We start from the raw sequence: 26,901 nt of genomic DNA on the forward strand, positions 1-26,901 counted from the left end.
ATTTTCTGAAACAGGGTCTTTATAGGTAAAATACTGAGGCCAAGCCACCATAATATGTTACAGGAGAGCTGAGACATGACAAGGTCCAGGTGAGAGGTGAGGGATAGTCAGGAGCCAGGGAAGTAAAAGGAGGCAGTGCATGTGTGGGGCAGCAATGTATGGCACAGAAACGCTTTCCACAGGAGCAAACAGCATGACTACAACTGCTCATCCTGTGGTAACACATTCATTACACTCCCTCATTCAGCATCTCATCAAGTGCTCTGAAGTACCTGGACCAGCCTGCCACAAGTGAAAACTATATCAAAATAAATAGAAGAGGAAATAAGAAGAGGTCATTACCTGTAAAAGTATTGTTAAATTAAAAATAAACATTGTATATCCTTTTAATAGAGCAGCACAGATGCGTTCTACCAGGCACAAGACTTAGAATCGGTATAAAAGCATTTCTGGATTTGATGCCCATCAAAAGAAAATAATATTTGTGGCACAAAGAAAAGGTACCATTGGATTTGAATTACTGCAACCAGAAGACATCGTTTAAACACACAAGAACGAGTAAGGATGCTGGTGGGGATGTTTCACTGATACTTTTAGATCTGTCTGCTACATTCAGGTCTGTCAGCCTCCCACTTCTTCAGCAGCATCTTTCTAGCCTAGGTAGCTAAGGGGTCTTCAAATGGAAGGTGTCTATTATGAATGGCTTCTTGTTATTTTGTTGTGTTTACTGTGAGTACCAGCGCCAATTGCTGTAAAATGGAAACTGTACTACACCCTGGCTGGTTGGATCAGCTGGCCTGTTTTCCCCCCTGTAGTGGGTCAAATCACCTGCGAGTATAAAGTCTACATGCCAATGAGTAGTGAGTCATTTTTACTATCTGGTCAATGATGTTTTTCCCACAACTTACTCTTCACGCAAAGTGATGAAGTGGCTTCAACCTTGGGTTCTACCATTTCCTCTCTGCGATTCTAGTACCAAACCCAAGACCAGTTGCAATGTGTTTATTTCTGCAGTAGAGGGTTTTTGTTGTGATTGCATGGCACCCAAAGCCGCCCAGATGTGAAAGAGAAGGTGCGTCAAACATCGATGCTGATGCTCCTCTCATGCGAATCAAACTGGCATTGATGCTCCTTCCATGATAGTCAAACATTGACATCAATGCTCCTCCTGTCCAAGTCAGACTTTGATGTTGATGCTCCTCCTATGCAAATTAAAGTAGCATCGATGCGTCTGCCATGCTAGTCAAATATCGACGTTGATGCACCTACCATGCACGTCAAACATCAGCATCAAAAATCTCCTCCAATGTGAGTAAAACGTCGATGTTGATGCTCCTCCCATGCGAGTAAAGCATCAATGCCAATGCTCCTCACATACGAATCAAACCAATATCGGTTCTCCTCCCACTTGAGTCAATCACCAACGCCAATGCTCATCCACTGCAAGTAAAACATTGATGTTGATGCGAGTCAAACATTGACGTTGATGGTCCTCTGTTGCAAGTCAGATATCAACGTTGATGCTCCTGCTATCCACGATTCACTGGTCGATGTCCGCTTACTCTTTTATGTTAACACCTTAGCTGCTATGGAACGTCCAGCTCCAGTGCTGAACGTTCCATTGCGCAGGTGCAGCTGGAACGTCTAATGGCCGACGGCAGCACTCCCGAGGTAGTGGTGCCGTCGGCCGTTGGACTGGGCGCAGCACTTATGAGGTTAAGATTATTAGGACCTTTCCAACATTTCACTTAGTGCCCAGCTCAGGGCAAGTTCTGGATATGTTTTTCTCTTATCACCTTGATGCTGGGCTTTTTATTTATATCCATGCCTGTATACAGATATTGTATAACATCTCGTTGGCTAGAAGCTGATCCTCCGGCTTTATCTCACTGGCAGTCTAAATTATTAAATGTTTACCAGCTCGAAATCGCGGTGTATAGACTTAAGGGTCGGAAAAAGAAGATGTTTGGACAAAAGTTATGGTCACCTATTAGTAACTGGATATAATTGTTTAGCTTGGATTTAAATGTTATTCTAAAATAATATATAGCTGTTTGTTTTTGTTGTGTTACTTTGCACATACTGTAACATTGATAATGCGGATTATGTTTTTCTCTGTGATGAATTATTTAATGGTGTTTTATTTGTGACTCTTATTCTTTTCAGTGTACCCAGTAATCATCCACTGTCATAAAATTCAATAAAAAAAAAATGATGCTGGGGATGTATATATTTTTTATGGTTTAAGGAGCTGTGGTCTAGTAGCTACGTCACTAAGAGTGGACCTTGTTAATGGAGTTCAAAATCTGGCCTTTGCAGTTGACTGAAAACTGTGTGATTCTAGGCAAATCAATGAATCTTCCTCTGGCTGTGCCCAAAATGTAAATATTTAAAATGTATCGTAATTCAAAGATGTAAAGCGACGCTTGACTTGGCTTGAGGTAGAGTGCCGTGGCTTCACAGGTAGGCTTGCACTGGATAAAAATACCAATATCTATGGCAACAATGGCTACCTCACTGCAAGGCTAAATCTTCCACATCTAAATGCCCCAGGCACAGAACTATAGTGCAGCGCCCCATGGTCCCTTGAGTAAATCCTCATCATCTCAGTCGCTCGCAATGAGTCTCAAAGTACGTAAATCCAGAGTCCAAAAACTGGAGATTGGTGCTTCTGCCTTCAAGCTTCCCAACTCTGGAATATACTCCATTGTCCTTTCAGGAAAGACTCCAAATATAGGGAATCCTTGAAGAGATTTTTTTTTTACCCTGTAATTCCTTTGACCGGTTGGCCACATCCTTCCCGCTAACTGGTTCATTGCTACTCTACAGCACCGTACTTTGACTGGTAGAGCACAGCATAGGAAGTGCTGGACTCCATTAGCTTATTTTTGTAAACAGTGAATTACAAATAACCGACTATTTCAACAGGTATAGGCTGTGTCGGGCAGATAGTCGTGTCAGTATGATGAGTGTGCAAGGTATCCCCAAATCACCAGAGTGTAAGCCCTCTCACACTCTATCTACACCTATTATTACCGATTCAAAATTTCAGAAGGGTTTCTGTCACCTTATGTTACCACCAATTCGTATAGCTCACTTTTACAATTCGTCTAGTCCCTCAGCGCTGTCGGGCCTTAAAAGGGTGTAATGCAGGGCTTGTCTTGTGTGGAGCCGAGCATGTGACCTGAGGTCCACAACCAGATGGCAGCAATGGGTCTCTGACCCGCTGAAGCATCTTGCCTAGAAGGACACTCTCTACACTGAGTTAGGACTCTGACCTTCTGTGGAGAAGCCCCAGTCGCCTTTTAAAATATTGAGGCCCTCTGGACCAGGACCAGAGCTCTCATGGCCACACCACAAGCTTGCAGCACAGACCACAGAGGGAGAGGAGATGAAGCTGTGGGGGTAAGCACCGGAGCCATGCTGGAGGCTGTGCAGAACCACCATGAGCCAACAAGGAGAGGCCACAGAGAGAGAGGAGGTTTGGAAGCTGACGAGCTGCCTGGACCTACTAGGTTATACATAGAGCTCGAATCTTTATTCTTGAAATCCAGGATGTCGCGCGTTTACATTGGCAGATTAAGCTACCAGGTTCGGGAGAAGGACATCCAGCGCTTCTTCGGCGGCTATGGCAGGCTCCTGGAGGTAGACATGAAGAACGGGTCCGACTTCGTTGAATTTGAAGACTCCAGAGATGCTGACGATGCAGTGTATGAACTCAACGGAAGAGATCTCTGTGGAGAGCGGGTTATTGTACAACATGCCTGTGGTTTCCGCAGAGCAAATTCTAATTATCAAAGTCGCAAATCAGTTACTCAGAATGGGCCGCCTGTACGTACAGAATTCAGACTGAAAGTTGAAAACATCCAGTCGATGTAGCCGGCAGGATCTTAAAGATTTCATGAGGCAAGCCGGTGAGGTGACCTATGAGGATGCTCACAAAGATCGCACTAATGGAGGGGTGATCGAATTTCGGTCTCATTCTGATATGAAGGTGTATTGGAGAAATTGGATGGCACGGAGATAAATGGCAGGAAAATTAGGCTTATCGAGAATAAGCCACGACGCCGTAGATCCTATTCGGGTAGTCGATCAAGGTCCCGATCCAGGAGCAGGCGACTTTCACACAGCAGGAGCCGCAGGAGCAGTCGTAGTAGAACACGCAGCCCAGTCAAAGCACCGTCTCGATCCAGGAGCAAGGGATGGTCTCGTTCAAGATCCAAACCTAGGAGATCTCGATCAAAGAGCAACCCCAAGTCTGATCTTGGTTCACGCTCCCGAAGCAGATCCAAACCAAAGTCTGAGTGGTCTCGCAGGCGTTCCAGATCTCCGATTCCTCAAGAGAATGGAAGGGAAGAAAAATCGAAGTCCAGGTCTCGAAGCAAGTCTCGCTCCAGGTCTTTTTCCAGCTCTCCTCCCCAAGAATTGATGGAAATGGATCGCTCCAAATCTGCAAACCCACAAGCGACGTCCAGGTCACAGTCTCGCTCCAAATCACAGTCAAAGTCTCGCTCTCGATCAAGGTCCATGTCCAGGGATTAAGACTTGACCATTGATCTTCAGTAACATTGCACACTATTATTGGATCACTTCCCATTTTTGTGCCAAGTCACTATCCTGAATTTGATATGGTCATTGTCCCATCTGAAAACCGAACCAGCTTGAAACAAATTCGATATGTTTCCAGTTTTAAATGATGCTCTAAGGCAGAAACTTTAAAAAAAAAAAATTCAAGGAAATTAAACTTTTCATCAAGAATAAAAAAAATCCTTGAGTATAAATTTCATAGTTTTAGATTTGATAGCTTAATTCTTTTACAGCCCATTTTGAAATATGTTTTTTTTGCCTAATGTGAAGCTAGCATCCCTCACCCTGACTTACCAGGAACTCCCAACCTCTTTGGGGTCGCTTGTGCTGGAAGAAAAGCAGGGGCTACTCTGGTATGAAGGGGAATTCTTCAGTGGCCCAAAAGCTTGTTCTTGAAGACTTATCTGACAAGTCTTAAGCCTGTGATACTTTTGAGTGGTGAAGTGTTTTTGTCCACTGTAAATATGCTCAGTATTAAAGGACACTCCTCAGTCCAGGAATATCATATAGCAGGCGCAATTCTACCCATTTCAAGCAATTCTGGAACTATTTAACTTGTCACCTACCTGTTTGTGTATGAATTGAAATCTAATAAAGGTACACCTGTTTTTGTTCTTTTGCATGAGATAGTATATTCCCTGGCGCTGTGGCGGTTGAGACTTTATTGATTTCAGTTCAGACCACCCATGCGGTTTCTACTCCTAAGTTTTGGGGATAATTTGTCTTTTCACATTTTTATGGAACTGCGCAAGTTGTCTAACTTTCTCTCTGTCTTCACTCTAAAAGTGTAGTTCTGACTAAATGTATGTAATATCGTATTTGCCCGGGTCTGTTTTATCCTGGTCACTTTTCCATTCAAATTGACATTTGCGCTTCTAACAATACAGATATGAAAGCTTGCCCAGCAGTCTTGTCTAAAAGCTATTTTTTTTGTAAAAAATACAATAGTGAGTTAAAATTCCTTTGTAAAGCTACAAATTGTAGTATGAGTTGACATTAACCGGTGAGAGGAGGTGAGAGTGTGGGGTGAGCACCTGATCCATGCTGGAGATATTGTAGAATCGCCAAGGAGAGGCCACATAGGGACAGGAGGTGAGAGTGTGGGGTGGGCACCCGATCCATGCTGGAGATAGTGTAGAATCACCAAGGAGAGGCCACAGAGGGACAGGAGGTGAGAGTGTGGGGTGAGCACCCGATCCATGCAGGAGATGGTGTAGAACCACCAAGGAGAGGCCACAGAGGAAGAAGAGGTGAGAGTATGGGGTGAGCACCCGATCCATGCTGGAGATGGTGTAGAACCACCAAGGAGAGGCCACAGAGGGAGAGGAGGTGAGAGTGTGGGGTGAGCACCCGATCCATGATGGAGATGGGGTAGAACCACCAAGGAGAGGCCACAAAGGGACCGGAGGTGAGAGTGTGGGGTGAGCACCCGATCCATGCTGGAGATAGTGTAGAACCACCAAGGAGAGGCCACAGAGGAAGAGGAGGTGAGAGTGTGGGGTGAGCACCCAATCCATGCTGGAGATAGTGTAGAACCACCAAGGAGAGGCCACAGAGGGAGAGGAGGTGAGAGTGTGGGGTGAGCACCCGATCCATGCTGGAGATAGTGTAGAACCACCAAGGCGAGGACACAGAGGGACAGGAGGTGAGAGTGTGGGGTGAGCACCCGATCCATGCTGGAGATGGTGTAGAACCACCAAGGAGAGGCCACAGAGGGAGAGGAGGTGAGAGTATGGGGTGAGCACCCGATCCATGCTGGAGATGGTGTAGAACCACCAAGGAGAGGCCACAGAGGGAGAGGAGGTGAGAGTGTGGGGTGAGCACCCGATCCATGCTGGAGATGGTGTAGAACCACCAAGGAGAGGCCACAGAGGGAGAGGAGGTGAGAGTGTGGGGTGAGCACCCGATCCATGCTGGAGATAGTGTAGAACCACCAAGGAGAGGCCACAGAGGAAGAGGAGGTGAGAGTGTGGGGTGAGCACCCGATCCATGCTGGAGATAGTGTAGAACCACCAAGGAGAGGCCACAGAGGGAGAGGAGGTGAGAGTGTGGGGTGAGCACCCGATCCATGCTGGAGATAGTGTAGAACCACCAAGGCGAGGACACAGAGGGAGAGGAGGTGGGAGTGTGGGGTGAGCACCCGATCCATGCTGGAGATGGTGTAGAACCACCAAGGAGAGGCCACAGAGGGAGAGGAGGTGAGAGTGTGGGGTGAGCACCCGATCCATGCTGGAGATGGTGTAGAACCACCAAGGAGAGGCCACAGAGGGAGAGGAGGTGAGAGTGTGGGGTGAGCACCCGATCCATGCTGGAGATGGGGTAGAACCACAAAGGAGAGGCCACAGAGGGAGAGGAGGTGAGAGTGTGGGGTGAGCGCCCGATCCATGCTGGAGATGGTGTAGAACCACCAAGGAGAGGCCACAGAGGAAGAGGGGGTGAGAGTGTGGGGTGAGCACCCGATCCATGCTGGAGATGGTGTAGAACCACCAAGGAGAGGCCACAGAGGGAGAGGAGGTGAGAGTGTGGGGTGAGCACCCGATCCATGCTGGAGATGGTGTAGAACCACCAAGGAGAGGCCACAGAGGAAGAAGAGGTGAGAGTATGGGGTGAGCACCCGATCCATGCTGGAGATAGTGTAGAACCACCAAGGCGAGGACACAGAGGGACAGGAGGTGAGAGTGTGGGGTGAGCACCCGATCCATGCTGGAGATGGTGTAGAACCACCACGGAGAGGCCACAGAGGGAGAGGAGGTGAGAGTGTGGGGTGAGCACCCGATCCATGCTGGAGATGGTGTAGAACCACCAAGGAGAGGCCACAGAGGGAGAGGAGGTGAGAGTGTGGGGTGAGCACCCGATCCATGCTGGAGATGGTGTAGAACCACCAAGGAGAGGCCACAGAGGGAGAGGAGGTGAGAGTGTGGGGTGAGCACCCGATCCATGCTGGAGATGGGGTAGAACCACCAAGGAGAGGCCACAGAGGGAGAGGAGGTGAGAGTGTGGGGTGAGCGCCCGATCCATGCTGGAGATGGTGTAGAACCACCAAGGAGAGGCCACAGAGGAAAAGGGGGTGAGAGTGTGGGGTGAGCACCCGATCCATGCTGGAGATGGTGTAGAACCACCAAGGAGAGGCCACAGAGGGAGAGGAGGTGAGAGTGTGGGGTGAGCACCCGATCCATGCTGGAGATGGTGTAGAACCACCAAGGAGAGGCCACAGAGGGAGAGGAGGTGAGAGTGTGGGGTGAGCACCCGATCCATGCTGGAGATGGGGTAGAACCACCAAGGAGAGGCCACAGAGGGAGAGGAGGTGAGAGTGTGGGGTGAGCGCCCGATCCATGCTGGAGATGGTGTAGAACCACCAAGGAGAGGCCACAGAGGAAGAGGGGGTGAGAGTGTGGGGTGAGCACCCGATCCATGCTGGAGATGGTGTAGAACCACCAAGGAGAGGCCACAGAGGGAGAGGAGGTGAGAGTGTGGGGTGAGCACCCGATCCGTGCTGGAGATGGTGTAGAACCACCAAGGAGAGGCCACAGAGGAAGAAGAGGTGAGAGTATGGGGTGAGCACCCGATCCATGCTGGAGATGGTGTAGAACCACCACGGAGAGGCCACAGAGGGAGAGGAGGTGGGAGTGTGGGGTGAGCACCCGATCCATGCTGGAGATGGTGTAGAACCGCCAAGGAGAGGCCACAGAGGAAGAAGAGGTGAGAGTATGGGGTGAGCACCCGATCCATGCTGGAGATGGTGTAGAACCACCAAGAGGAGGCCACAGAGGGAGAGGAGGTGAGAGTGTGGGGTGAGCACCCGATCCATGCTGGAGATGGGGTAGAACCACCAAGGAGAGGCCACAGAGGGAGAGGGGGTGAGAGTGTGGGGTGAGCACCCGATCCATGCTGGAGATGGTGTAGAACCACCAAGGAGAGGCCACAGAGGGAGAGGAGGTGAGAGTGTGGGGTGAGCACCCGATCCATGCTGGAGATGGTGTAGAACCACCAAGGAGAGGCCACAGAGGAAGAAGAGGTGAGAGTATGGGGTGAGCACCCGATCCATGCTGGAGATAGTGTAGAACCACCAAGGCGAGGACACAGAGGGACAGGAGGTGAGAGTGTGGGGTGAGCACCCGATCCATGCTGGAGATGGTGTAGAACCACCACGGAGAGGCCACAGAGGGAGAGGAGGTGAGAGTATGGGGTGAGCACCCGATCCATGCTGGAGATGGTGTAGAACCACCAAGGAGAGGCCACAGAGGAAGAAGAGGTGAGAGTATGGGGTGAGCACCCGATCCATGCTGGAGATGGTGTAGAACCACCAAGGAGAGGCCACAGAGGGACAGGAGGTGAGAGTGTGGGGTGAGCACCCGATCCATGCTGGAGATGGTGTAGAACCACCAAGGAGAGGCCACAGAGGGAGAGGGGGTGAGTTTGCGAGTTCAGCCCCATGCCAGCCAGGACCTTGCATGGCCCAATGATATTGATAAGGGAAATGCACATACGGGACATGCCGCCGCGCCCCTCCTGGGCAGCATGGAGAGTCCTGCTAATATAAAACAATAAAGAAACAATAATGTCTAACTTGTAACTTTTCGTCTCGTTATGATTCAGCAATGAATCTTCTGGTTGATGGCCAGTGGAGTCTACTGAGAATACAACAAAAAGGAGTTGCCGGACTGTTCCTAAGGGAAAAACTAACTGGCGTGACCAAAGGTGTAAGAGTAACACCCTGGGGCATCCATTTTGTTGGATGGATTTGCCTCACACACCCAGAAGGGTGTCATGCTTCATCATCGGCGGTTGCTCCTCGTCGGGGAGGCGGTGCAATCCCCGACGGGCTCACCTCAAAGAGGGGCTCTTTGGCGGAGATCTTTTTTCCAACAGCCTTATGGTGAGGTGTGGGTGTGTGGGCAGGATGGTGTGTGGTTGTGAAAAGGGATGTTAAAATGTAGCTAAGGGTACCGGAATTAACTTTATTCTGGGGGTCCCCTGGCTGCAATTAAAAACAGGGGGCTAGCTCACTAGGTGTCAACGAGTAAAGTCAGGTGACCCTAGATGGGGCTAGGGGTGAAGATGGTCGACATGTTTCTCGCAATGGGTAAAAGTTACCCGCGATTCATCAGGACCTATAAAAAGGTGAATAACAACATGCTGGTGTCATGTGTGAAGTGGTGTGTGTATTACCTCTGTGGGGTTTGTCCTATGCCTAAACATAGGGAAGAGATAAACAACAAGGGTTAAAAACAGTTTGCAATCTGCAGACAGGTCACGTCATGGAAAAGAACTGTGAACAGTGTGGCATGCTGTTGGTGTACATGTGCTAAAAGCACCAGTCATAGCATGCCTTAAAGGTTGTATGTGCATATTGAGTAAGGTGGGGCACACACAACAATCACTGAGCTGGGGAGGTGAATTGTTGTGGGATTGTGAAGGTAAAAGGTTAAAAATTTATTATTAAAATAAAGTATACAACAGCTATCCAGACTCCAGTGTGCACCTGGGTTCATACCTTGTGCAGGCATTGTCAAGATGTAAAGTGAGAGACACCATTGGTAAAATCAGGTGGTAAAGTGAACACTAACTCACACACAGTAATTCTAAAGTAACCACAGGTATGGCAGGCGCATATCACCAACTCACCTCTAGGTTAAGAACTAACAGCTACCAGAGGGGTCGGCGGGATTAGACATCAAGGATGAGTCCCTTGGTTAAAACTAAGGCAGAAGATAAACAGACCACCAACTGGTTAACAGCAGGTAGGTAGGTAATGTCTAAAACAACAAGGGACTCCTATCCTTAGCTCCATGGTAGGTCGCTACAGCACTCACCTCCAATCTCTTGTGTCCTGGCTTCTTGACCTACCCTTCTCCGCCGAGCTCGAGTAGATATGTGAGCTCGGCGGTCAGGGTTATTTAAACCGGCAACAACGAATCGGCATGAACCGCGCGTCTCCGCCTATTAGGCGTGTCACGTGACTTCAGTCGATCGCGGAGCGGCCATCTTGGACTAGTGTTTTGGCCATTCCAGGGATGCTTGGTTATTTCTGATGTGCTTCGTGGAACTCAGAACAAGTGCCTTGAATATCTGATAATCAGATGCTTTTGGTCTCAGCGAATTCTCGTTTGACCCATTTAAAAAAACTGGCAACAAATCGGCATGAATCGCGCGCCTCCGCCTCTTAGGCGTGTCACGTGACTTCAGTCGATCGCGGAGCGGCCATCTTGGACTAGTGTTTTGGCAATTCCCGGGATGCTTGGTTATTTAAAATGCGCTCCTTGAATATCTGATAATCAGATGATTTGGTCTCATCGAATTCTGGTTTGACCCATTTTAAAACCGCTGTAGCGGTATTTGCAGTGGGACATTAGCCATCTATTTAGCGCGATATCGACTAGTATGGCGGCGGCCATGTTGGACTAGTGCAACTGTGTCCAAAACCATGCGTGTAATCAAAGCTAAGCATGATTTAAATGACCCGGTGTACAGTCATGGAATGTGTAGGCAGTGTAGTCGCTTTAGTTGTTAGGCGCTTATGGCTCATATGCTGTCCTAAGAAAAGAAAAGGGCGGGCTGCATCGCCTGTTACATGTATGACTAAAAAACAGCGGCCCATGTTCCAATGTCATAAGGGTTGCACATAGTTGCGGAGTGGCTGAATGACTGGTGATAAGTGTGGCAGTGGTATCACAATGGTAGGTGCACCACGTGGAGTGTGTGTGTAGTTCACTAAGGGATGTATTACCAGCGGGGGGAGGTTTTTATTATTGAGTCAGTATATAGCCTCATGGTTGTTAGAAGGCTGCATAGAAATTGTGGCAACAGTATCTTAATTAGGAATGGATGGCTCAGAGAGAGTGCCATGGGATGTCTTCATTGAGACCTTGTTTATCAGAAGATAAACGATGGACCCATCTCTGTTCTTTCTGAAAGAGAGCTTTTTTCGGGCAGTTGGGGCTGGACTCAAGTACTACCCACTTAACAGAATCTTCGTCATGGCCGTGGTCTACATAATGTTTGCACATTTTTGTGTGAGTCTTCTTGCAGCGAAAGTTGCTGCGATGTTCAATAATTCGGGTTTTGATGGGACGGGTTGTCATCCCGATATATTGTAAGCCACAAGGGCACGTGAGAAGGTATATACAATGTGAGGTGTTACAGTTGGTGTGGTGCCTGATCTCCCATGTGAAGGTCTCAGAGAGCTGTATTGTTTTAACTGTCACGGTGTATCGGCAGACTCCACACATGCCACAGGGATAGTGGCCCGTGACCGGAGGTAGATGCCACAGTGTTAGTTGGGTTTCCTTTCTGGCTTTTTTAGGTCGGGTACTGATTAGGATATCCTTTAAATTCTGTGACCTCTTGAAGGCGAACCTGGGTTCTTCCAGGGTCATGTCACCTGTGTTCAATATTCCCCAGTGGTGTCTGATTGTGTTCCTGATCTGGTTAGATAGGGGGGTAAATGTGGTCACACACGTGATGGGTTGGTTCTCCGCAGGGACTCTTTCCTGGCGCTCAAGTAGTGCCTCACGGTTGTTATTCCTTGCCCGTTTCTTGGCTTTCAGGACCTCGCTTCTCGGATATCCCCTGTCGAGAAGGTTCCTAGACAGGATCGTGGATTCCTTTTTGTAATCATATACATCGCTACAATTGCGTCTTATCCGCAAAAATTGCCCAAAAGGCAAGTTGGTGCGCAAGGCTTTGGGATGGTGGCTTTTGTAGTGTAGAAGACTGTTGCGGTCGGTGGGTTTACGATACATGGTCGTACTTATTGACCCCTCGTCTAGTCTTATCGTTAGATCCAGAAAGGCGATCTCCTTGGGTGAGGAGGTCATGGTGAAGTTTAGATGGGGGTTTAGTGTATTGATCCACTCTAGGAAAGCTTCATGTGAGGTTGTGGGGCCTTTCCACAGGATCAGGATGTCATCAATGAAGCGTTTCCACATTTTGATGTTGTTACGGAAAGGATTAGCCTCATGATGTATGTGCGAGCTTTCAAACTTGGCCATATACAGACAAGCTACCGAAGGAGCAAATGTACTGCCCATAGAGGTTCCTTGGGTCTGATGGTAGTATTTGCCCTTAAATTCAAAGTAGTTTTCTGTCAGCGCTAGGGTGGCACATTCCATGATGAAAGTCTGTGGAGTATTGGAATTCCACCTTTCCAGGCCTAGTCTCTCCTCAATTACCTCTAGAGTGGCCCTCTGAGGAATGTTCGTGTAGAGGGCCTCAACATCTAGGGTAATCAAGAGATCAATCTCCTCTGTGTTCTGGATGGTGTCCAGAATGCGTAATACATCTGTGGTGTCCTGGATGTAAGAAGGGATGCTTTTCACCAGGGGTTGCAGGAAATGATCACAAAATTGTGAGAGGGGCTCCAAGACGGAGTCTATCCCTGAAACAATTGGTCTCCCTGGTACCGGTCTGGTTGCTTTGTGGATCTTGGGCAAGATGTAAAAGTAAGGGACCCTTGGGTCCTTTTTGATCAAGAAGTCTGCCTCTTTCCTAGTGATCCATTGGTCACACTCGGCACTTGTAACCAGGCTTGTGATGGTAGTGTGCAAGCGCTGGGTTGGATCGTTGGTGATGGGGGTGTAGTATTTACGGTTACCCAGTTGTCTGTTGCATTCTAACTCATAGTCCTTTGTATTCATTAGAACCGTAGCTCCACCTTTGTCTGCTTGTTTTATCGTGATCAGTGGATCGTCCGCCAATGATCTCAGAACTGCCATTTCATCCCTAGAGATGTTGCAATGAGGTGTGTGTCGGTTCAATTTAGAAATGTCTTTCAATACCGCTTGTTCAAATGTGAGGACCTCATGGGGGACCATTCCATTGTGCGGTGTAAATGTAGATGGATTATGTAGTCCAGAATCATCTGAGGGTTCACAGGGCTTCCCTTCAAAGAAGGTTTTCAACCTGATTTTTCTGAAAAATGATTTCAGTTCCCTAGTTTCTTGGAATTGGTCAGTTTTAGGTGTCGGTACAAAGCCTAAACCTTTTTGTAGGACATCCTCCTCTTTCTGTGTGAGGAGACGGTCAGAGAGATTGACCACCAGGCTCATTGTGGTCCTGACCGGCTCGTGCTCCTCGTGTCCATCCCTTGTGGGCGGGCTTCCTCCCACTGTACCCTCTTGTCCGGTGCGTTCCCTCTTTTTCGCCCTCGCCCTCTGCCCCAACCTCTGCCTAAAAAAGGAGGGTGTGTCGGGTTCTGAGGGGGGTAAAATGGAGGATATTGGGGGGCAAACTGGGGTTGAAAGTGGGGGAATTGTGGGTATTGCCAGAAGGGAGGGGGCCCTGTGAGTGGTCCTTGGTTTGGATAGTTAGGGTAGTTTTGCTGTCCACGTCCCCTTCCTCTTCTGGCCCTTGGTGGCATCTGTGCTGCACTATTATCTCCACTGCTATCAGAGCCACTATTGGAGCCCCTTCTGGAAGAATTAGTACTGGAGTCTGAATTATAGTTTGTCCCTGGGGGCACATAGTCATCCCTTAGGTATGGGTAGACTTTCTCCTTTGAGAATTTCTTAATGTCCTTTTGCAGTTTAGCAACCTTCTGGTTCATCAGATATTCCTTGTGTTCCGCCATTTCCTTGTTAATTTCAGCCAGTTTTGTTTTAAAGCCTGGATTTTGTACTGCTGTTTTCAGGGCAGCCTCAGCTGCTTGTATTTTAACCAGAAGGGTATCCGCTAGTCGTTTGGCTGTATTTACTATTAGAATGAGGAGGTCGTGTGTACACTTCCACGACACCTGTGACCATTCGACTTTAAATTGTCCATCCTCCCAGAAAATCCTTGGGAAATTTTTCACGATCAACCCATTAGGTGCTATTTTGGCTTTAAAATATTGAGCCATCATCGTTCCATGGATTGTTATCCTTATCCATTCTCGTTTTAAGTCTGATAGGGATTGCCACTCCGTTGTATTGCTCCCCGTGGCTGGTTCAACATCGATACCAAACAAAGATGGTGTCCTCATAATAGCTGCTGCATCCTCCTCGCCAAAACTCAGACCTTGACCCTCCATGGTGGAATGGTCAAGGGTGGCTGGTCTCGGTGGAGTGGGGTCCTTCACAGAAGGTGGGGAAAGGGGGAAGTAGAGGGAAAGAAGGAAGTGGTTCCAATGCCAAAGTGGGCTCTGGACCAAGTATGACCCACCTAATTGGTGTAGGGTCAACTACTATTGGGGGATATGAACAATCTAACCCACCTAGGGGAAACTCCCACGGTGTGAACCGTGCTCAAGTTTTTGTCAAAAAGAGGGAGGAGAGGTGATCATTTGATCAATGGACACTAATTACCACTCAGGTTGGTGGAAGGTCCAGTCACAGCGTGTGCCCGTATCTGAGAATACAACAAAAAGGAGTTGCCGGACTGTTCCTAAGGGAAAAACTAACTGGCGTGACCAAAGGTGTAAGAGTAACACCCTGGGGCATCCATTTTGTTGGATGGATTTGCCTCACACACCCAGAAGGGTGTCATGCTTCATCATCGGCGGTTGCTCCCCGTCGGGAGTGGCGTGGAGTCTACTCTCAGGTTGAAAGTCGAGCAGTATCGGGTTTTTGGGTTTTTTGGGGGGGGGGGGGGGGGGCTGAGGCGTTTTATATAGCGCAAACTTAGACCTGAGACATCAGGTATCAGAGCGCTTTACATGAGCACCAGTTTCGCTACAAATAGATGCATTCATTTTTGTTAGGCACAGGAACAGGGCTCGAGTCTGGGTAGCATGCATGTGGATGACGTCCCCCCACTTATTTATCCGGGGGGACGCCGTCCCCCCTGCCAAACAGCTGGACTTCACTCTTTGGCCTCTCTGGGACGAGGAGCTCGGCACCTTTCGTGACGTCACTTCTTTTTTTACTACTTGCGCCCTGCACAGGGAGATTAAGTGATTTGCCCGGAATCACAGGATGTTGGGAGTCTCTGCCGAGACTCGAACCGGTTCCCCAGCTTCGAGGTCAACTGCTCTAGCAGTAAGGCTACATCCTCTCCCCCTTGTTTGTAAACAAGTGGGGCGTTTGTCCTTCAAGAGCAGTTCATGGCCTCCTTCTTCTGCCACTTACCCTTGGAATTTCTTATCGTTATGTGTGCTGCCAGTGAAACAATCTGAATTTAAAACAAGAACTGGATATAAAGTGCTGATTCTGCAGACTGTTGCGGAGATGTAGACCCGGGTGGTAACTTCTGCTTCCGTACTGCTCCATGGCACGAGACGGCGCAGAGATCAACTTCACACCAGTGGCCGAACAGGCACCATCTCCTTCTAAACCCTTTCAGGAAAATGAAACCAATACTGATCATTTTTCTGTATTCCCAGCTGAACTGGGGTTAATGACCAGGGGTGTGCTGTGAAATGATATGATCGTGTTTTACACATATATAAATATATCAGAAAGACTTTGGTCCAGACATTTCATATGGTGGATTTGCCCTTGCAACGCACATGGTGTCATCACGCAGCATGACTCTAAAGTGAGATTTACCAAGCCACGACGTTGCGTTGCCCTGCATTCCATGGTACATCTGCAGTAACGGGGGGGGGGGGCGGCAGAGTAGCCGCAAGACATGACAGGGATGTCACCAGGAGGGCTGTAGCTGCTGATTGGAGGTTGGGTTTGCACTTAAAGGCCGCCCGGCCGACAGATAAGTCTAGGTGTGTGACACCAACACACTATGGGTGTTATTACCCGGCAGCCGCCATCTTCCTCTGTCTGGACCATTCTCCGATACATTCCAAGTACCAGACAGGCATGTCGTACTTTATTTATGTGGCACACTCATGACAGAATCACAAACAATGCACACACTAGAATTGTTTGGACTAGGTTTGATCCTAATCGCCTTCCGTCAGGATATTCTTAGGTTAGATCCTGGTTGGGGGGGGCGGGTCCCTCAACACTGCTGGGGCTGAGCCTGAGCCTTCAAATGAACTCTTGCAGCCTTTGTGAGATTTCCTATCTATCCCAGGGCTCATAACCATTTAAAGTATTATCAGCTTTCATCAGAATCTTGGTAACGGTGCAGACTTTGGAATTGTTTAGGGCAGGGGGTTGTTTCATTCGTGTATTGTTAAGTGTTGTCCTTTGGTTTCAAAATGCATTGATGTATTATGTGGCATGTTGCCTTTTGAAGCTTTATTCGATGGCGAGCTGCATAACCGTCAAATCAGACACGTCATAAGGCTTGCGTTGTGGAAGAGATGACGTAGGTAATCCGGATTGAACTAAGTAACCTGGACATGAGAATAGAGACGACTGTAGCCAAACTTGGAGGATGAAGGGGCGGAAGGAGTGGTACATTCATCCTTGCAAACACACTGCAGCAAGGAGGGGCCTGAAAGCAACACCTATCCCAGAAAGAAGAGTACAATGCCATGTGCTAAGAAACCTAACATCAAGGAGCTAGAAGTTCAGAAAATGGCGGAGAACTTTACCACCAGTATTCTCCCACCTCAGGCAGGTGCAAATATCCAAGGAAATAAAACTAAATAATACAATTAGAAAATTGAAATCATGGAAAGAAAATGAATACTTTGAATACTTAAGTAAAGAAAGGGTTGGGAGACTTATGATTGGACCCTCACATCTGTTTTAGCCCCACAACAACTTTAAGACATTTTTCTGAAGGGTCTTCAAGAAATGCTGAAAGTGTAGCTTCGACACGGGTGATAAGTATGAACGAGCGTAGAAGCCAGCTTAAGATCCTGTATATTTTCACAGGTCTGATTGGAGAAGTGTCATTCCGTGGCTTAGTTCTTGCAGTATAACCAGAAGGCTCGAATTCGAGCAAATTGTCTGATCCTTGGCAAAACACTTTATCTTCTGGGCCTCAGTTCCTTTATGTACAAACATAGGAAGGGCTTAGTAACACGCTTATTGGGACAGAGAAGATGTGGACTAGCAATATCCTATATAAAATATAAAAATATAAAATATAAAATATCCTCCTCCTCGGAGATTTTAACATACATTTTGATAAATGCAATAACCCCCTAACAAAACAATTAGTGGAGGATATGGAAATCCTGCAGATATCCCAAAGAGTTAATCATCCTACACACACGGCAGGTCACATATTGGACTTGGTATTTTCTAACATGGAATCGATTGACATCGACTCTGTAACACCTCTGCTATGGACAGATCACTATATGATCACTTTCCGTATCAATCTACCTACTATACACACGAGAACACTGGGTCTAAGTGTAGCAAGCACGAGGAGTTGGAAAAATTTCTCAATAGACAAATTCAAACAACATTTTTCACACCCGAGTTTAGCATCTACTGACATTCATGAAGAAATAGATTTACTTCACACAAGTATTAAGACTGCACTTGAGTTCTGTTCCACCCTCCGAGTTCATCACAAACCCAGAACTACAAAATCGGAAAGGTGGTACGGACCAGAATTGAAATCTCTAAAGAGAAAATGTACATCTCTGGAACATAAATGGAGAATAGGCAAGTCAGACGAGACCAGAAACACTTATAAACAAGCACTCGTACTCTACAATAAAGCAATCAAGAAGGCAAAAAAGGAGTATTTTACACGTAGAATCACTGAGAATAAAAATTCCTCAAAGGAACTTTTTAAAATTGTCGGGGAATTATGTAACCCAACAAATCTTTCAGTAAAACTTACTCCATCACAAGAGAACTGCAATAAATTAAATGATTTTTTCTGTGAGAAAATTGATATCATTTATGCCTCTTTTCCTAATTGTAGGCCAGAAACTATTGAGCGCAGTATGCCAACCACAACTCAAGTTACCTGTTCAAGTTTTGGCCCTTTTTCAGAAGCCGAGGTAGGCAAAGTCATGCTCGAAGTTAAGTCAGGATCCTCACTAGATCCATGTCCGCACCACATTTTTTCTCAGCTAACCCCTGTAATTTGCCCTGCCGTAACGAAAGCACTCAATCTTTCCTTATGCTCTGCTAAATTTCCAAGATCTTGGAAGCAGGCCCTAGTCACCCCACTAGTAAAAAAAGCAGGATTAGATGTAAACAACCCTGCCAACTATCGACCAATATCCCAGTTACCTTACCTCTCAAAAGTGCTGGAGAAACGGGTCAATAGACGGCTATCCACTTATTTGGAAGCCAATGAACTGTTGGATGTCTCTCAGACAGGTTTCAGGGCGAACAACAGTACTGAAACAACACTTTTAGCGGTGACGGATAATATCAGGGCCCAGGTGGATCAGGGTAAGACAGTCGTCCTGATACTCTTGGATTTATCGGCGGCTTTTGATACCGTACCACACGACCAACTACTGAAAGCCCTGGAAGGGAAAGGTATTCGAGACAAGGCACTGGGATGGCTACAATCCTTTTTGGCGGATCAAACACAATCAGTGTGTCTGGGTGATTTCATTTCTCCCCGGCGAAACATTAAATATGGGGTTCCTCAGGGGGCTTCATTAAGCCCAACCCTGTTTAATGTATTTGTTTCCTCATTGGCAGCCATTGGAAGAAAGTGGGGTGTTGAAATGTGTTCTTATGCTGACGACACCCAGCTGATGGTCACCATTGATGAGAAAGATGATCCTAAAACTCGACTACTAAAATGCCTGACTGAGCTGGCCAATTGGATGCAAGAGCACTGTCTGAGATTAAATGCAGACAAGTCAGAAATCCTCCTGTTTGGCAAAAATCCCCAACTCTGGGACAACAGCTGGTGGCCAAGTAAGCTGGGCTTGCCCCCAAATCCTACCATAAAAGCGAAAAACTTGGGTGTGGTATTGGACAGTGCTCTGTCGATGAAATCACATGTCTCCACTGTCTGTGGCAGAGGCTTTGCATTATTGAAAATGCTCAGACGAGTCTTCCCCTGGATTCCGACTGAGTGTAGGAAGACCCTGGTCCAGTCGCTGCTGATGAGCAGACTGGACTACGGCAACTCTCTGTTTGTTGGAATAGCAGACTATCTTTTCTCTAAACTGCAGATAGTGCAAAATGCCGTGGCAAAGGCTATATGCAATAAGAAGAGATATGATTCGGCCAAAAGTTGCATGCGAGAACTACATTGGCTCCCAATGCGACAAAGAGCCAACTTCAAATTACTGTGTATCACAAACAAGGTACTTTACAATACAGGCCCTACCATTCTACACAATAAAGTCAAATTCCATAGACCATCGAGGAACCTTCGATCCAGAACTTCAGGAAGAGCAAACACTACCCACGTGAAGACTGTCAGGATGGGAAAGCGGGCTTTCTCTCATCTAGCTGCAACCAAGTGGAATGAACTACCTCCCAATCTCAGACTGACAGAATGTCTCTTATCATTTAGGAAACAATTAAAGACACTACTCTTCCCTAAACCAGAATAATCAGTAATCAATGCGGTTACCGTACCCCTCAGCACCAAACCTCAGCGCCGTGATATCCTACCTAGGATGATTGTTAGCGCTTTATAAATAAATTAAATACAAAATACAAATAGCAGCTAGAGCTACTGGCTTTGGAACACTGGGACCACCAGGTTCGAATCCCGGCTGCAGCTCAACACCATGTGATTCAGGGCAAATCACTTAAACTCCCCCTGATTTAGAAATGTGTAATGTGACCTCGTTTTCTTGTAAAGCGTCTAATGCCCCCCCCCGTGGCCAAGATCATGTTCTATATTCAGCGCCAGGACGCCCCTTTGCTGGGGCATCTGTGCGCTCAATAAATCCGGATAACATAAAAATACTGAGTGAGGGGCATATGTACAACAAAATGTCAGATTGCAGAGCTGCGCCAAATTTGGCAGGGCAGCGCTCCGACAGTTTCAAAATGCAGGGATGAGCCGTATTTACTACAATACTGTGCACCCTGGCGCTAAAATTAGCTGCCTATCACCCGCGCAGGCACACGGGTGCCTGGTGCCTGCATTGCAGGGAATGACTGATTATGTGCAGGATGGGTCCCTTCCTGCACACAAACAAACATTCATGGCATTGTGTTACTTCTTGTGTGCAGCACCCTGCAGCACACTTAGAAGTGACAAGTCACCATTATTGAAATGAGTTTTTATAAACAGGAAGGGACACTTTCCTGCACATAAACAATCAGTAATGGCGTTTTGCTCTTTCTGCGTGTACCGGAATGCAGCGCACATAGAAAAAGCAAAAATGAGGAGCAATGAAGGCATTTCTCCTCCTGTGCTATTCGAACACCTGCTCTTGCCTGCCGTTAGTTTCTGGTGCTGCATCAGATTTACACCTCCTTGCAAATGTGGGGCAGTGTCAAAAAGCAACGGGTGTTGCGGCGGAAGGCCCACAGCAGCAGCCATTGCACGGCCCTTTCTCTCAGATGCCTGTGTGAAAGGGCAATGTGTAAGAAGGTGAGCAACCCAATATACCCTTGCGGGCTCGGGCAGAGTTTGTTATAATAGAAAATGGCCAGCAAGGGGTTTTGTTTGTTCTGTAATTTTTCAGCACTGTTAGGACTTGTTTAAGAACAATCAAAGTACCTAAACCTGAGATTAATCAGTGGCTGTTCTATTTAGTTCAAAAGAAAGAAGTTCCTAGAAAAAAGAACACAAGATGTTACCACACTAACATCATATGTACAATAAATGATGAATAAAACATGAAACCAGGATTTTTGTTTGTCTGAAAATTATTATTTAAATTCAAGGCAAAAAATATATATTTCTGTACAAAAGAGTGAACATTCACATAGGGTAGGGTACATACATAGATATAATATGGATATTCAAGGTGTTGGTTGCTTTTCCTTTGACATACCCAAAAATTGAGTCCAGACTGCTGAGTCACAGTAATTAATTGATTTCAACTAAAAATCAGAAGAAAATCAAAAGATGACATGAGACACAATATGCAGAATTGGACTAAACAAGTCAAGTGTGTGAAAGGGCAGCATCTTTACAAAGCGACACTAAGCCACAAAAGTGGAGTAACATCACTTTGTAAATATCGTGCAGGGCATACCTCCAACGGAGCGTCAAAAACAGTGATGCTCTGGTGGCAACAGGGGCTTGTGCATATGCCCCCGAGTGTCACTGAGCATCACATCTCCATTTTTAAGAATTTTGCAAAAAGCATGAATGAATATAAGGGAAGGGGATTGTTGAGGCTAGCGGCGTTTAGGGCTGTAGTAACAGACCCCTGCTGCTCTCATTCACTCCTACCCAGGCCATTCCTAGGCGCAGCATTCCTATGTATCCACCGCCACTGCATACGAGGTTTAGTCTTGGAAGGCCGCCAGTCTTGGCTTATTTCAAAGATGGACGAGGGCCAAGACGAGCTCTGGTCATTGGAGTGCGCGGTGGGAGGCCAACAAACCGCGGTACATGTTATGCTTCAATGCGCCAAATCATTGCAGGCAACAGCTGTACCTACATCATCTGTTCATGAAGCACAACATACGACGACGCAGGGAGGCCTCCTTGTCTTTATGCTTTCAGACTGACGTGGAAGTGTTTTTCCTGCTCGTAGTCCCTTTTATCACAGTATTTTAAAAGGTTACTAGCTCTGGCCTCCCAAGGCCTCAGTTATCAACCCGCAAAACTGGCACATTTGATGGTGTAAACCTGTGTGTTCCATCGAGACCGCAGCAAAATAGGGCTGAACATTGACACACATCATTTAATTGTCGTTTTTAATATGTCATGATTCAAGTAAATTCAAAGTAGTTTTGTTTCGGTCGCTAGGGCCATGAGTGTAGACAAAGAATGCATAAAACCACGTAAAGAAGAGCTAAAGTCCAGAATACCTGGGATAAAAACAGCGACAACATACAAGTGCAAGACTGCAGGTTAGCGTCAAAGAATGAAAGAATACACCGAACATCCAGGTTGTTTAAAAACGCAATCGGCATCGTCAACAGCTCGATAAATGCTGTACATCATGGAAGTTGAAATCAGAAGCCAGGAGCAGCGGCCTCTCGAGCGTCCCTTGAACCGGCGGAGTAACACACGCCGAGCTGCAGGGGGCACCCTCAGCACAGTACTCAGGCCTGAGTGATTTGGATTAAATCCATAACGGGTGCCTCGCCATATACCTTCCAGGGGGGCCCCCATGTCACGTCATAGGATGTATGCCTAGCACCCACTGAATGTAGGGCAGGCAATGCCACATGGTGTACGTGCCCAGCACCACTGCCTGTCACTCTCTGGGGCAACAAGAACAGGTCCACTACCCCGTAAACTCTTAATACACAGCACTCATGCCAGCACTCATTCTAGGGCCACTAGATCAGGCCCCAAGGCCACAGCTGATGTTCTGCCAGGGAGATCTTAGGGATCTTAGGGGCCAAACGTATTGTAGGGGCCCGTTTGGAACAGCTTTGAATTTATAATCCAGTTTCGGCTCTTTGGTGCCCTCTTTGGCCAGGTCACTGACAGTATGCAGCCACACTCGACCAAATTCTAAATGTGTTTACAACTTAATATTCAGGGATAGTGGCGCGTGTTTTCAATATTGTAACACAGCAGCAACTCACTAATATCACTGAAAATAATCTCTGGGACATCCTCCCGTTTATGTGAGGTTCTATTTTGATCTAAAAGAAACTTTTTTTATGGATGTTGCAGGAAACAAACATTTTTCGGCAAAATGTCTGTAATAGACAAACACACATCAATCACAATAAAAATAAATTAAAGGAAGGGATTTAAAACCATCTGTATAAGAATTATTCAAGGAGCAAGAGTCCTCAGAACAGAGTTGATTCTATCAGAGGGCCCCTGAGAGCTTGGGGCCCTGGGACAACCACTACTTTGCCCATGCCTTAAAACGGATCTTGGTTCTGCCCAGTCCAGCCAGCAGTGCTGCCATGCTGCTGGGACCGCCCAAAGGTGGGCACTGCCTCATGACACCCGACTGCCTGGAAACTTCCTGGCAGTGGCTTAATGCAAAATGATGGGGCCCCTCTGGAGATTGTGACGAGGGGCCCCTGAGTCTCTCATATCTCACAGCTATACATTCACCGTGGGCTCAACCATGGGGCCCCTTTAAAGGGTTGGGGCCCCTGGAGCAGGGACAGACTGGCATGTAAGGCAGCCAGGAAGTGCCAGAAGGGCTGGTCAGTTATGCCATAGTGTGCTGGATTTTGTAATGTTGCACAATAATGACAGGTAGCAGGTGGTTGTGGTTGAACTCTTGTTTATTTATTACAAGGTTAATATTTCCGAGGAGCGCCGGCCGGCGCTCTGCTCTCTGCAATGATCGGCGCGCTAGTGAATGCGCGCGCACCCGGCGCCAACATGGCCGCCGCACGTCACGTCAACGTGACGTGCGTAAACTAGAACGCTACATATCTCCCCCTTTTACCAAAGACTAGATCAGTCACTTACACTTCGTTGTCTAGTTCAAAGTCTCGAAATCTGGATGGCCTTACTACTTGCCTTCCACTCCTGGTAACCCTACCAGTGTTCTCTTGAGTCCCTTGACACTGCGTTCCGGTACCTTCCATTTCTTCGCTCACCGCTCCGTCACTGTTCATATTTCCTCCTGACATATCCATCTCAGCTCCTTGAGTCTCGCTCCCTTCTTCACCTTCTCGCGCCTCCGCTGCACTTGCTCCATCACCTTGCTCACTTCCACTTGGCCTACTTTCCACATTCAACTCATCCATGTCTTCACCTTCCGTTCCTATTCGTCCCCATCTCAATACCTTGTTGCACCGAGCCATGCGGTCCTGTGACCACACGTTGCCGTCGCTCAGCAGGGCCGCTCGATCAAACACTTCCTTGACTTGCAGGGGCCTGCTATACTTGCTGTCTCCTTTCTTTTGTAGAGTGGCTAGCTTTACTCTCACCCACTCTCCCTTTTCCAGGCTAGTCTCTTTCACGTTCCTCCGTTTGTTGTAGTGGTTGGTGTAGATTGTTTGCGCTCTTTCCAGGTTGGCCCGTACCACTGCAGGGGACCACTCACTTGTAACCACCTTTTCCTTCCATACCCTATTGTCGTGCGTGAAGGGTTCACGTCCTCTCAATATTTGAAACGGGCTGTACCCCGTGCCTGTGGGGGTTATTCTGTAGGCCCATGCCATGTTCTCCAGCGCTTTTTCCCAGTCTTTGTTGCTGGATATGGCGGCTTGTATGGCTCCCATCACTACCCTATTGAATCGTTCTACCAGGCCATTTCCTGCTGGATGGTAAATTGCTGTGTGTTTGATGGTGATACCGTTTCTCAACATTAATTGGTTCCATCTCTCCGACGTGAACTGTGGCCCATTGTCACTTAAAATGGATTTGGGGATTCCTTCTCTTGTGAAGGTTTCGGACAGGAACTTCAGGATATTCTCCGTGTCCATGGACTCGCTCACCTTCAGCTCTGGCCATTTGGAGTATCGGTCTATGAGGACGCACACATACTTCTGCGTGCCCTGGTCATCTAACACAGGTCCTAAAATGTCTATGGACAGCTCTTCCCACGGATTGGAGGGAGCATCAAACTTCCCAAGAGCTGGACGTAGTGGTTTCAATGTTTTATCCGCTCCTTGGCATTGGGGACACTCCCTGACGTGCCTCTCCGCTCTTATGTCCATTCCTGGCCACCAGTAATTTTGTTTCGATCTGGCCTTGAGTTTTCCTATGCCCAGGTGGCCTTCGTGTAGCAAGTCCAATAGTTTTTCGGTGAGGTTCCTTGGGGGGGATCACCTTGTCTCCTCTATAGATAAATATCCCCTTGTCTCCTACTGACAGTTCCTCCTTAACTTCGTAGTAGGGCCTAAGGCTCGTTTTCACATTTCTCTTGTCAGGCCATCCTTGCAGGATGTGCGTTTTCACTTCTTTGATGTCGGTATCCTCCTCGTATGCTTCGGCCCATTCTTGTTGGCTGATTAGCTTCTCTTGGTCCTCTATGAGGGCCACCATCTCCCCTTTGTCCGCAGGGTCTTCCTCTCCGGGGTCCATGGCCGCTGCTCTGCTCAGGTAATCCGCTACTCGGTTCCGGTTTCCTGGGATGTATTCCACATCGTACCTGAACTCGAGTAACTTAAGGGACATTTTGGATATCCTGGGGGTGGCACTGGCATGGCCGCTCGATGTCAATACTTTTACCAACGGCTTGTGGTCTGTCTTGAGCAGGAATCGGGTACCCCACAGGAATTGCCGGAACCTTGTCATGGCCCACACCACCGCTAGCATCTCCTTCTCGATCACACTGTATTTGCTTTCCGTATCCGTCAATGCCCTGGATGCAAAGCTGATCGTCTCCATGTCCCCTCTTCCTCGGTCTTGCATGAGCACAGCGCCCAGACCTTTGTCGCTGGCGTCGGTCGTGAGCACGGTGGTGCCCTGTGGGTCGTAGCCTTTGAGCAGTATGGCTCCCGTGACATCTTTTTTGATGGTTTCGAATTCTGCTTGAGCTTCCGGTGTCCACTGAAACGTCGTGCTATCCCTGGTCAGCAACCTCATGTTGTAGGTCTTTGAGGCAAAGTGTACCACAAATTTACTATAGTACTCCGCCATTCCCAAGAACGACCTGACTTCTTCCTTGTTCTTGGGGGGTGGTGCTTCAGCGATGGCCTTTACGTTTTCTGCCTTTGGTGTGACCCCTTGTTGTCCGATTTCATGGCCTAGGTACGTCACTGATTGCAGGCCCAACCGGCACTTTGACCATTCCGCTGTGAGGCCTTTGACTTCCAGTGTTTTTAGCACCTTCCCTAACTTCCGATCATGATCTGTCCTATCATGCCCCATCACCAGGATGTCATCCTGGAAGTATTGGACACCCTCGCAGTCTCTGAATAGTTGGTGCATCATTTTCTGAAAGACTGCTGCCGCCGAGGCCAGCCCGAACGGCATGCGACAGAACCGGTAGCACCCGAACGGGGTGATGAAGGATGTTAGGCTTTTGCTGTCCGGATGCAGTGCTATTTGGTGGTAGGCTGATGTCAAGTCAATGGTGGAGTACCACCTTACTCCTCTGGTCTTGGCCAACATCTCCTCGATTCTGGGAAGGGGAAATTTCTCCACCACAATGTTTTTATTCAGTTCTCTCAGGTCCACACAGAGCCTGACCTTCCCGTTAGGCTTCATTACGACTACCAAGGGCGCCAGCCATTCGGCGCATGTGATTGGTTCTATGATGCCCTTCTTCTCCAGTTCTTGGAGTTCCGTCTGGACTGCTTCTCTCACTGCAATTGGTACATTTCTCACTTTGTGAGCTACTGGGATGGCTCCTTCCTTGAGCACGATCTTGTGTTGGAATTTCTCCATTCTCCCCACTGTGCCGCCGAACACCTTCGGGTAGTTCTCCTTCCATTTGTTAATGTCCGGCCATTCCTCCTGTTCTGTAAGTAGAATTTGTTCCTTCCCTCCTGGGTCGAGTTTTATTCCCAGGTCGCCCTGGTCTAACCATCCTAGGACGGAGGGTCC

At 47.7% G+C, this 26,901-nt stretch overlaps 1 protein-coding gene and 1 pseudogene across 4 annotated transcripts in view; one reads left to right on the plus strand and one right to left on the minus strand.

Annotated features, from left to right (window-relative positions):
- The window catches only part of LOC147726133 (phospholipid-transporting ATPase ID-like), a 795,656-nt gene that overhangs the window by 616,314 nt on the left and 152,441 nt on the right, over window positions 1–26,901 (minus strand). The window lies entirely within an intron of this gene.
- On the plus strand, window positions 2,247–4,578 carry LOC147726135 (uncharacterized; annotated as a pseudogene). Its single transcript, XR_015309414.1, has one exon. The product of XR_015309414.1 is annotated as an uncharacterized LOC147726135 (transcript).

This window comes from Lissotriton vulgaris, chromosome 3_1 (genome assembly GCF_964263255.1).
Source record: "Lissotriton vulgaris chromosome 3_1, aLisVul1.2, whole genome shotgun sequence".
Classification (NCBI taxonomy): Eukaryota; Metazoa; Chordata; class Amphibia; order Caudata; family Salamandridae; genus Lissotriton; species Lissotriton vulgaris.